Genomic DNA, 12756 nt, shown 5'->3' on the forward strand with positions numbered 1-12756 from the left:
AGCTCTGAAGGTCAGGATCCGCTTTTCAGTCACTCGGAAGTTAAGTAGAACCTGGTAGCTGCAGCTAAGTCATTGGGGGCCCCCCGCCCCCGCATACACACGTTCAGGCTTAGTTATCATCTTGCTACTTTCCGAGTTGCTTGAGAATTTGGCGTGGAGAGATAAGGTGGTAGAGAGAGGGTTATCGCAAGAGACGGAGGAGAAAGGCATCGCCACTTGCGGAGGCGGGGAGGTGGAGTTGATGTGTTTGGCACCAAGGGTATCCCCCACATAAGTCAGCAGGCGTTAGCTGGATGCGTGGATCCTGCTGTTAACTTTGCAAAAGTTCTTCTTTCTGTAGACAGGCGTGGAAGGGGATGCGAGGGGAGATGAGAGGTTATAAAACCAGAAACTTGAGTGTATGGGGGATTACAAGGAAAGGCGCCCCCCCATTTCTAAGAAGAAAAGGTATCTAGAAGGGAGAGGGAGGGAGCGGAGTTTGGGATGTGGCTGGCCATAGGGAAGAGGTGTGTGGGTAAGGTAGCAGTGAAGCGCTCATCTGGGTTTTGCCCCAGAAACAGTTTCCAAAGCCAAGAATCATCCAGTCAAATAAAAACGGGGAATACTTCTGACAACGTGCAGAGTGCTTTTCCTTTGCTCTCATCACTAAGCAACCACAAGTAGTCTCTGGCTCCACAGTTTATCTGGGATGAGGTAAAGGCGTCCTGGGCAGAGAACATTCTTCCTAGGCAGATGGATTGAGCCCTGACACCTCTACTTCTAGGAATGAGGAGGAGCGAATTTCCAGTGTCCACTAGACACTGTCCAGAGGCTTGTGTTGGAATCCAGAGCAAGAGGAAAAGAGCCTTAAATCTTCCAGAAACTGGAGCTGTCCAACATAGGAAGGTGAGGGGCGCTGAGTTGGTGGCTGAGATACAGGGCAGGGATTTGAACCGTGTGTTGCTATGTGTGTGTGCCTGCATGCAGGGGGAATCACAAGGTTGGGTGCAACAAGATGTATGCCAGTGTTTCTGATTAATAATGATAAAGATAATAGCAACAACAATAACAATTCCACCGATGGCCATGTCGTAACATAAGAAGAAGAAAGTTCGCCAAAAAGTCCATGACAGTCTCAGGTTGCAATCCTATGCACGCTGCTTTGAAATCAGCCCGATACGCGGTGCTGTGCAAGCCTATGCTTGCCTACTCAGAAGTAAGCTCCATTGAGTTCAATGGGGCTTACTCCCAGGTTAGTTTGTATAGGACTGCAGCCGTAGATTTGCGTGAACTTGAATGAGATTGCGCTGTAAACTGGCAGAGAGAGAGAGAGACAGAGAGAGAGAGAGAGAGAGAGAGAGAGAGGTGGAGGGGAGCGACGGAACACGGGAGCCACAAGGGAAAGAATACGAGGAATGGGGTGTTCACACACGCCCCCCTCAAGTGTGGGCATCTGCACCCTCTTCTGCCACAGCCTAATCACCCAGTTAAGTCGAAGGAGCTGGAAGTCCGCTGATCCACTGAAATGAAACCGCCTTCAGTAGTCTGGAGAGACTTCGACTTAACTGGCTGAAGGATCGCAGCAATTCTAGCAAAATTCTAAACTGAGTAGTTAAATACTCCCGGATTAGACTTGGCTGCGATGATTTTACAAAACCAATTTAGATTCCCACTTCTCTCTGCACACACAAATTCACACCAGTTGGATTAAATCCATGCAAAGTGTCCCTCAGGGATCTCTCTCATTCCGGGCTAAAGCGATCCTTGTCTAAAGTTTTGCTTCCTTCCTTGGGTTAATCATTCCACTGGTCTCCACACACTCGCAACTGAGAGCCCATATTCATAGCAATGGAGAGAGTTAACCTATTTTCGCTGTTCGTATAAATGCTGGGGGCAGTCTACAATGCAATTACTCGAAAGCAGAGCCGTAGACTTCAATAGAGCTACTCGCCCAGTAGCAACGCGGGTGGCTTGCATGCTACGGTAGATGTGGGATATAAATGCAATATACAGAGAAGCTTTTAAATTACCTCTGAAGAGCAAATCAGTATCGTTAAATGGTGAATTTATTGTGAAGATATTCCCAACCTTTTTCAAACGTTGTTTGTTAGTATATTCTAATCTAGAAGGGCCAGTGTGTTGGACGGAGACCTGTCCTCGGTGCTGAATTTCTAAAAAGAGATGCAGACTTCTGTCACCTAATGTCAAGTCAAGACAAGAGACCTCAAGGGCATGCTCCGTGACTCCATCAGCTTTGGAATTCTCTTTGGCTGGAGACTCGCCAAAGCCCGAGCATGTGTTTTAGTCTACATGTGCAGCAGAATCGGGAGAGTGGTTGAACGGACTGAACCACTTCAGACTTACCCGTGCAAAAGGTGCACCTCTGAATGCTCCCCCACTAACGAAAACCCTTCTTTACAAGGTTTTGGTTTTTTTTAAATTACCATACTAGAGAGAAAAATTCTAGCTCATCCTATTCTCTGTTGTGCCAGTCTTATACTTGCAGGGAAGATTCCCACCCCCCTTCCAAAAATGTGCAGTCTGAAGTGATACTATTCATTCTTCCACTTTAGGACTCTACTACTTCCATCCTTCTGCTGTATTGTCAGACCAAGTGCTGTCTGTCCTTGTATAATGGATTAGCCAGGACAGGATAATTAACATATGGTTACCCAGCCAAGTCCTGGGGATGGGGTGGGGTATAGGTCTAATTAATTAATTAATTAATTAATTAATGGGTGAGATGTAGTTGCACTTGTTAGGGAAAGGCACCCTAAATATGCTCACAGCACTATTTTCTCTCTGCTACTGCCCTGGCTCCAAAAGGCTTGGCCCTGGCACTACAAACAGGTTCTGGGGTTCAAGTTAAGCTCCACATGGGCTCAAATCCTAGCTTAGCCATTAACTGCCTAGAGGGTCTTAGGTGAGTTACTTTTGACCACAATTTCCTCTCTGCAGAATGGATATAAAAGCAACCTTCCTTGCATATTTTGCTATGTGTAATGGAAATATTGTCATCCACCCTGAGTTTCAGAGATAGGAACATAGGAAGCTACTTTATACAGAGTCAGACCACTGGTCAGAGTCAGACCATTGGTCCACCTAGCTCAGGACTGTGTTTACACAGACAGACAGTGGCTTCTCCAGGGTTTCAGGCAGGAGTCTTTCCCAGTCCTACCTGGAGATGCCAGGGATTGAACCTGCATGCAAAAAAATGCTTTACCACTGAGCTATGCACACACACACCCGCCATAACTGTTAGGAACACAGGACACTGCCTTCTCCTGTCAGACCATTGGTCCATCTAGTTTAGTATTGTCTACACAGACTGGCAGCAGCTCTCCAAAGTTTCAGGCATGAGTCTTTCTCAGTCCTACCTGTAGATGCCAGGGAGTGGACCTGGGACCTTCTGCATGCAAGCAGATGCTCTTTCTGAGCTATGGCCCCATCCCTTAAGTGTTCACATGTCATTACCCATCCAAATGTAAACCAAGGCAGACTTTGCTTAACAAAGGGGGCAATTCATGTTCACTACCACAAGACCAGCTCTCCTCCCTGTGGGCTAAACCTTTGTTGGGCTTCAGCATCCTCAAGCACAATGTACTTTCTTATCTCTCTTGTAGTTCTTCTACTGTCCTATTATCTCCTGAACAATTGGCCGTTATAGTGTTTGCATGTGAAATTAGTAAGTGGTGGCATGTGGGAAAAATTATCCCAGCTAGGTGATTTGTGGTTATTTTCCTATACCCAATGCTATCTGGCACTCCAGGTGGAGTATGTAAACATACTTCCTGAAAATAAATACCATTGGAACAAATGCATTTGCATTTATCTAGAGAGTAAGGCCCTTTGGGTCTAGCAGTCCGTAACTCTAAGTATGTGTGCAAAGGATTGTAGCCTACTTTTGAATAAATATTCTCAAGGTAGAGGCAGCACTGTGTGTATGTACGCAACAACTGATGTGGGAGATCAACTCTCACTTCCTTGAGTGCTTGTACATCAGTGTACGCCTTGGAGTGCTATACTCCTTAGTAAACCAGGGTAATCTGATAAAATGAACATTTTAAAGAAAAGAGACGATGAATGTCATTTCTCAGGTAACTTAACTGTACTCACCAGCTTAAGAGTAACGGTAGAAAACATCTTTCAGTTCCTATTAAGGGTGGTTGTCCATACAGTAATTTCTGACATTTTCACACCACAAATGTAAACCAGCTTCAAACCTGGTTAGTGGTCATGGTTCCTCACAAAAGAATACTGAGATGTACTATTGCTCTCCAGCAAAGAGTTCTCAACACCCTCATGAAACTATGATTCTTCACTGGGAGAAGTCACTATGGTTAAATTAGGTTTATATTTGTAGTGTGGTTCCATTTCAGTGAGAGCTTCTTTGCTCAAGTGCAGTATCCTATAAAATAACCTTATTTCAGAATAGCACTCAGTTTGGCTACTTTGCCCAGTTCTGACCCAATTCCTGCAAAGAAGGGTTTCTGTATCTTCATGGACTAATTTATTAAGAGATAACTTTCAACTTTCCCTGTCACGAGAATATGATATGAAAATTCCTCTACTACTACCACTACCACCACCACCACCACCATTACCCACCCCACCATTACAACTATTACTACAGTAATACATTCAATTGTTCAAACTTTCATTCAATGGAAAAGATTACGATGGTGGAAGAGCAGTTCAGGGACTGGAAAATGAGTACTAATGATTGAGTAAAAAGGAAGACTCAGGTATCAGTGAAAATACACGGCGGAGGTTCAGGAGACACTTTGCTAAAGAACTGAACCTAGAGGAAGGAATTGAACAAGGAAAACAGTCTGACGAATGAGTGTGCTGTTATATGTACTTTGCCATTATTTTGGTTGAGGATGGGGTCTAAGGGGTTAAATTTCTCTTTGAACACATCCAGAAAGAATGTCAGGATTCTTCCCAAGGAGAAACTAAAATTTGAAGAGAATGTTAGGGTTCTTCCCAAGGAGACATTTCAGATTTCTTTTTTAGATCCCGCCCCCACCCCGCCACATTCCTAGTTGAGAGAGGTTTGAAGAGAGAGGAATATTTTTTCTGGTATTAAGGGGCAGCAAGAGGAAAGGGCAGAATCCTTTAAGAAAGGAAGAGACCTTTTGATGGCTCATGATGGTGAAGTCAGAGGAGCAAAGGTCATGGGGAAGGAATTCAATGTGGGGAAACAAGGGCAGAAGGAACAAGGAAGAGAAAAGGGTAGAGGGCTTTAAACATTAGGACTACTAGGGGATTTTTGAGCTGCATCACAGTGAACTCCCCCCCCCCCCCGCCGAACAAAACCAAAAATAAAAATGATATGTATAAGTTCCCTCAAGGGAAAAACAGACAAAATCAAAGGCAGACATCTTGATTGGAGTTGCTCGCTCTCTTTCAGGAACCAAAGAAAGGCACTTCACAGGAACAGAGAGAAATCAGAGCATGACATTCAAAGGCTGAGGTGGGCAAAACCCTGTATGCACATGGTTAGATTATGTTTCACTTAAATTATTTTTTTAATTAAGTAAATCTATGTAACAAGGCACTTATAAATTTCAATGAAATGTAAATATGTCAAATGCTCATCTGTTATTCTAGTACCTTGGCAATCATTAGTTAGAGAGCAGTGGAAGCTGGAAGCAGATGTACTTCTTACTTAACAATGGAGCAGAATATAGTCTGAATGCTATTTCTTAGATATAAGTCACATGCTCCAGCTTATACCTGTTTTCTGGTACTGGCCTCTGGAAACCGCTGTCCCTATTTTATCCACATTTTTGTTCTCTGTGGATACTTCGTTATAATAATGATACTTATCATTATTTATTACTTATCAAATTACTTTTCAACTTTCAAAGCACTTTGCATTAAGTATCTAGTTGTAATCCTTACAACAGACCTGAAAGGTAAGTTTCATTATCCCCGTATTACATCTTGGGCTGGGAGGAAGTGACTTGCCAGAGGCTACCAAGTGAATTCATAGCAGAAGCAGGCAGAGGCGGCCTTTCTATGAGACAAGATGAGGTGGTTGCCTCAGGCAGTAGATTGTCGGGGCATCAGTAGGGTGGCAAGATACCTCCCCCCCACTTTAAAAAAAGGAAAGAGGTGGAGTGTGCTCACAAGGGGGGGGCAACATTTGGCACATTGAGGTCTTGATCCACCATGGGGAGCAAGATTTGAACAGGGGAACTCCTAGTTTGTAACTCAGTCTCTGAGGCACTTATTACACCAGTCCTCATTCTAACATTTGTTAAAAACATGAGTGGCTAGAGTTATCATCCTTCAGCATTCAGTTCTCTCCCCTGGGTCACTAGACATTAAATCTCTGAGTGGAGAATGTGTGCATCTTATCCCTAGCACACATCCATGTAAATTCATGCCCATGAACACAAAGGCATCACGGAGTACATGGCCTGCTATTTCACCTACAGTGCCTACTGAGGCATAGTTTGAATTGGTGATAACATGGATTTCCTCTACAAGGACTAGGAACTTGTCCTTCATTCATTGTGATTGAGGATGATGGGATTTGTAGTCCAAAATTATCTGGGGATCCAAGTTTGAGAACCCCTGGCTTAAGTCATAGGGACATAGGAAGCTGCCTTATATGGAGTCAGACCATTGGTCCATCTAGCTCAGTATTGTCTACACAGTGGCTTCCCCAAGGTTGCAGGCAGGAATCTCTCTCAGCCCTGTTTTGGAGAAGCCAGGGAGAGAACTTGGAACCTTCTGCTCCTCCCAGAGTGGCTTCATCCCCTAAGGGGGATATCCTAGAGTGCTCGCACATGTAGTCTCCCATTCATATGCAACCAGGGCAGACCCTGCTTAGCAAAGGGGAACAAGTCATGCTTGCTACCACAAGACCAACTCTCCTAATCAGCAGTGAAACTTAGTTCACTGATCTAAGTGGATTTAGACACACTCACCCTACATAGGATCTGGCTGTAAATGTTACAGCATTACCCCCACATTGTCAGTCAAAGTGTGTGTCATACAGTCCGCCCAGCAACACAAAAACATGGAAGCATAGAAAGCTGCCCTATACTAAGTCAAACCATGGGTCCATCTAACTCAGTATTGTCTTCACAGACTGGCAGCAGCTCTCCAAGGTTTCAGGCAGGAGTCTCTCTCAGCCCTACCTGGAGATGCTGCCAGGGATTGAACCTGGGACCTTTTAATGCAAAGCAGGTGCTCTACTAATGAACTAAGGTCCCATCCCCTAAGGAATATGTACTAATTGTGAAGGACAGGCTGAAGCACCATTTCCTTGACTAATTAAAACCCACACACAAATGGGGCTACGGATAGCCAGGGAGGAGCTTCCCTTTCCCTAACTAATAGACTTCTTTGGAATATCCCACCCAATATCAGATTAAAAATATCAGACAGACATTCCCTCTCCCCAACATACACTGGGACTGGCAGTTCTGGGGGCCAAGGTAAGGGGAGTGAGGGATTTCTTATAGTGGGTTATCTGCACTATTAGCAAACTATATGGCCATTCACACATTATGTTCAATATTTGTACCACAAGTGTACACTGTACACATGTACAGATCAGGTACAGATCTGCGCACAGGTACAGTGATTCACATGTTATATTAAAATGCAGGTACAGAATTACACTTCTATCTGTATCACACAACCAGGTTCACATTTAACATGAACACAGGTACAATCGTTCACACAAACACATGTATGAGCATACAGACATCTGTACACTCATACAGCATAATGTCTGAATCAGGCTTTGGATTCCCAGGATTCTTGGGGGGGAAATGTGACTGTTAAAAAATGGTATAATCAGAGGTGCACTTTGCCACAGACCTTGGGGATCTGCTCCATGGCCTCCTGTCTCGAGGGGAGGGGCACAGGATGGTGGTCGGAGGCAAGTTAAATCTAAAAAAACAAAAACTCTTTTGAACCACTGCTGCTTGGTGGGGATGATCCTGGAGACAGGGGGCAGTTGGTGGGGTGTGCACCAAGGCAGGGGAGGTGGAGGCAGTGGCAAGAGTTCCTTCCCTGAGCCCGCCTACCGCCAAAGGTTGGGCCATTTTGGGCCCATTTTGGGCCTCTGCGTGGGTGCGCAGAGAGCCCCCAAATGGGCCAAAAATGGGCAGCAGGTGGGCTCAGGGAAGGAGCTCTTACTGCCACCTCCGCCTCCCGCCGCCTTGGTCTGCACCCTACTGGCCACCCCTTGTCTCCACAAACATGTCGCGCAGCGGCAGTTGAATTAAGTTAAAAAAAAAAAAAAGATTTCACTTGCATCCGATCCCCCCTCAAGCCAGTGGGGGGAGGGGGTGTCTGGGCTCCAAAATGACCTAGGCGTACCACTGGGTATAACAATGACATATGCTTGTGATGTAGATATGCCCGTGTGGAAGTCAGCTGGTTCTGTCGTCCCACTTCCTACAAAATGTTCGGCTATGGGCAGGATAGGCTTCCTCCCACCTAGTGTGAGCTTTCCAGACGATCACTTCCCCTGCCTCCTGCCTTGCTTTTTATGAGCACATAATCACAAAATGGGAGTGTGCACAGCTCCCAAACTTTGGTAGGATGCTTGTCCTACGCAATTAACACTCGTGAGAACTGGCCTATTAAGTCATATAGGCAACAAGTAGCAAATGTGGATAGAGGGCTGAACATGAACTGCAGAGCTCTAGGTTCAAATCCTGATCAGCAATGAAGCTCACCAGCCAAGCTAAGGCCATACCCTACCTCTCAGCCTAACCTGCAGGGCTACAGGGCTGGCTCTAGGCTCCAGGGCAGCTTGGGCAAACTGTCCTTCATGGGGCCCCTCCTATTTGGGTGGGCTCCCAAAGAGTCACTTCACTACTGCCAGATGAATGCTACAGGCACAGAGGTGACCTCAGGGATCAGCAGTGAGGTGTTGGAGAGCCCTGGACTCTCAACAGCTGCCCAAAAATGCTGACCCCTGATGCTGGTACTGCTAACACAAGATTGTCGTGAGAGTAAAATGTGGGAATCTCTTGAGTTTGGCCTTGAGTTCCCTGATACAAATGTGAAAGATTAACAAGTGACTCTCAGCCTATATTATGATTGAGGTATGTGTGGGCAACGAGCAAGCAATCCTCAGATTTCTCTTAAGAAACTGTTGCACTTTTCCTTAACTGACTAGTTGCAGTTCCTTCTGACATTTCAGACCATTCTTTCTGATTGCTTTATCTCCTTAGATGTAAAAAAAAAAAAAAAAAGGAGGAGGAGGAGAGATCAGGGCTGAGTTTGAATCAAGGTTCAATGGTTTGCTTGCAGAACTTGTTTTTAGTGTCAGGGTTCAAGAGAGAATAAAGCATGTACAGAGTGCATCAGAGATGAACCTCACCGATACATCTGGGAATGGAGAAAAGATTTCTAGGCAAGATGAGCTGACATCCATACAGCACCCTGATACCCCTAATTTAAGAAACTAAATGCTAGATAAAGAGATACAACTTATAGAAGCAACTTTTGGTGACCCAAGGGTGCTACACCAGCATGCAAACTGCACAGAATGCTTCCCGAGGAAGCATGCTATGCAACTCAAAAACTTAGATGCTCCTGGGCCAACTGGTCTGATCAAAAGACATTGCATTACTGGTTTGTGTCTCTGACTTCCCTGGGCCCAATGTGGAGACAAATGTGTATGTCTCTTCCCTGTTTTAGCAGCACTGCTTCTCCTTCCTCACCCTCCCTTCCTCGCCCTCCAGGAGGGAGAGCCACATTGCTGGCTGCAGTCAGACAGGGAGGAGGGTTGTGGGCCGTACGGATGAAATAGGCCAGGATGTTGTACTTGAGAACCAATCTCCTCTTTGACGGGTTCCATCCCTCTTCTTTACAACCTGCATTACTGCTGACTCAGGCAGGTGTGGAAAGGGGGCAGGCAGGAACAAGCTGGCTGGTATGCATTGCACCCCCCCTGGCTTTCCCCTTTGTGTGTTTAAGTGTATTGCTTTCTGCATCAGTATTTTCCCATGACGGGGGTACATAGTTTTCAGTTGTTGTTTTTGCATGGATGCAAGAGCTCTTTCTTGGTGAAGAATGGCACCGTTTTAGCAAAAGGAAACCCAGACGGTGCTGAAACAGCAACGCGAACTAATGAAGGGAATGCAATGGCTAAAATATCAAATCCACCTTAGCTAAGGGCTTGTTTTGCATATCACAGTTAGTTTACCAGCAGGGCCCTGCAAGTCAACTTGGCATAGTCACAAAGGCAGCCCTATCGGGAGGCAAATGTGGCAGCCACCTTAGGCGGTGGGTTTTGAATAATGCTAAGGGTGGCAGAGTGGGAGATGGACAGCTATGAGCCATGGGGCACAATCCTCCAGGAAATTATCCTTTGCATAATTCCAGTTCATTACAATAAGGTTTCAATAAAACTTCCTGATGGGTCTTTTTCCATATTAATAAACAGGAAATTTTTAAATGTGAGTGGGGGTGTTTTTTGGATTTTTCATTCCAGCAGGCTGCTGCCAATCTGTGTAGACAATACTGAGCTAGATGGACCAATGGTCAGACTCCGTATATGGCAGCTTCCTATGTTCCTATGCTCCAGGGGGAGTGAAGAGAAGCCTTCTGGCAACCTTCCCTCCTTCCTGTTGACTGCACCACTTTCAAAGTTTGTATTGATAGGTTTTGAAAGGGGGCTTACCCCACTAGGGTTGTGGGGCACTGCAACATTTGGTGCCTTACACCAAGCGCCACAATGCCTTGGGCTAGAAATTGGGTTTAGGAAAGAGTACTATGTGGGGAAAGGAAATCTAGGCCAGGAAATCTAGGACCCACAAACGGAAGTACTTTTTCACACAATGCATAATCAACTTGTGGAATTCTCTGCCACAAGATGTAGTGACAGCCAACAACCTGGATGGCTATAAGAGGGGTTTGGATAACTTCATGGAGGAGAGGTCTATCAATGGCTACTAGTTGGAGGGCTATTGGCCACCTCCAGCCTGAGTCCCAGTTGCAGGGGAGTAACAGCAGGAGAGAGGGCATGCCCTCAACTCCTACCTGTGGCTTCTAGCAGCATCTGGTGGGCCACTGTGCGAAACAGGATGGTGGATTAGATGGGCCTTGAGCCTGAGATTGCTTCATCCAGCTACAGTTGGGGATTTCCCAAGGCACCTGTTTTAAAAACTGACCTGATCTGAGCTTGGAGGTTGCAAAGCAGCAATCTGAGCTCTCCGTCACAAGCCCAGATGCTGACTGAGCAGACCCCTGTAAATACTTCAGAAATATCATTTGTGGCCATGTGCTGAAGATTGAAACGTTGCTTTAAATGTTGTTTGCCAGATCACAAAATGTAGTGCTTCTGGATCCCTGCACCTAGAGAGGCTTCACACATGCCATTTTTCCTTCATGAAACTCATCTCCATGCAGGGGATGGAAATCTATAGCATCACTTGCAAAGTTTAGTGTGCATATTTATTGGCCATGAGCACACAGGTGAGGAAGCTGCCATGTACATCTTGGTCTGTACAGGGGCAGCCCAAGGTATTGAGGTGCATGAGGCAAGGTGCCAAATTCTGCCTTGCCCCATGCCCCTGATGGGGGCTAGCCCCCTTTCAAAAACAAGCTTTGCTTACTTTGAAAGTGGCACAGGGGGCAAGGAGGAGAGAAGTTTGCCAGCAGCTTCCACGTGTCTACTCCTGCTTCTTTCAAGCTCTGTAAGGAGCGTGGGAAAAATGTGCTCCTTGCAAGGTTTGTAAGGGTCAGACTGGTCTCAAAGAACTCCTCCAATGGCAGTGGTGGGGCATTTTGCCACCCGGTTGGCATTCCATAATATGCTTCCCGAGGTGACTGCCTCACCTTGCCTCATGGAAGGGCCACCCCTGAGCCTGTAGCAAAAGAGACACAACACCAATGTGCACATCAGCTTCCTGATTTATGTACACTAGCACAAGAACATGCCTTGCTGGATCAGTCCAATTCTGGACCTATAATCCACCAAGTCCAGTATTCTGTCTCCAACAGCTGCCAGCCAGATACTTCTGAAAAGCTCCCAAGGATGGCAGTCTTCTTTTTCTCTTCATTCTCAGCAGCTGATATTTAAGGTATGCAATCCCTATATATGGAGGTTCCATTAAGCTATCTTGGTTAATAGACATCTCCTCTACAAATATATCTAAACTCTTTTTCAAGGTCATCTGAGCTCATTGCCAGCACCAGATCTTGTGATAATACCTTTGAACCACATAAGAAAAGCCTTGTAAGGATCAGATCAAGAGGACATTGAGTCTAGCTTTTGGTCCCAAGAGTGGTCACTCAGGTGCTTGCAGGAAGCTCACAAATAGGACATGCAGATCTCAGACCTCCCCTGTTTGTCCCTGGCATCTGGGATTCAGAAATGTATTACTGCTTCTGAACACTGAGGATCCATGTAGCCATCACGATAGTCTCCTCCTCCTCTTCCTCTTCCATGCATTGACTTACTTTATTAAACAAGGGTTCTCAAACTTGGGTCCCCATATGTTGGACTACAACTCCCATCATCCCTTTGGCCATTGTGACTGGGGGTGATGGGAGTTGTAGTCCCACAACATCTGAGGACCTGTGGTCCCTCTAATTTTTTTCATCTTTGTGTGGAATGAGTTTTGTTCTGAGCAGCAGTATCAAGGCACCGTGTGCACAGATGTATTCAGAATGGGGCCTTCCTAATTCAACCTGAGCGGTATCTAAAATTTACTGAGCAGACATCAGAAAACTTGTGAGCACGCGCACATGCACACGCCTTAGAGGGAACAGTGCCGGGGAACCGTTTGAGTG

The 12756-nt window shown here is 45.8% G+C and overlaps 2 protein-coding genes across 9 annotated transcripts in view; one reads left to right on the forward strand and one right to left on the reverse strand.

Moving 5' to 3' along the window:
• The window catches only part of LOC128332772 (cornifelin homolog), a 139068-nt gene that overhangs the window by 68321 nt on the left and 57991 nt on the right, over positions 1 to 12756 (reverse strand). The gene's annotated exons all lie outside the window — the stretch shown is intronic.
• ERFL (ETS repressor factor like) overlaps positions 1 to 12756 on the forward strand; it is a 71200-nt gene that overhangs the window by 2470 nt on the left and 55974 nt on the right. Inside the window, exons 2-3 of one of the 3 annotated variants that reach the window (XM_053267479.1) lie at positions 764 to 885; positions 5393 to 5455. The exons of 1 other annotated variant lie outside the window; for it this stretch is intronic. The gene's annotated coding sequence lies outside the window, so the exon portion shown is untranslated. The remainder of the gene's footprint in view (positions 1 to 763; positions 886 to 5392; positions 5456 to 12756) is intronic. One more of the 3 variants, XM_053267481.1, reaches the window with a different exon arrangement.

This window comes from Hemicordylus capensis, chromosome 7 (genome assembly GCF_027244095.1).
Source record: "Hemicordylus capensis ecotype Gifberg chromosome 7, rHemCap1.1.pri, whole genome shotgun sequence".
In the NCBI taxonomy this organism is placed as follows: domain Eukaryota; kingdom Metazoa; phylum Chordata; class Lepidosauria; order Squamata; family Cordylidae; genus Hemicordylus; species Hemicordylus capensis.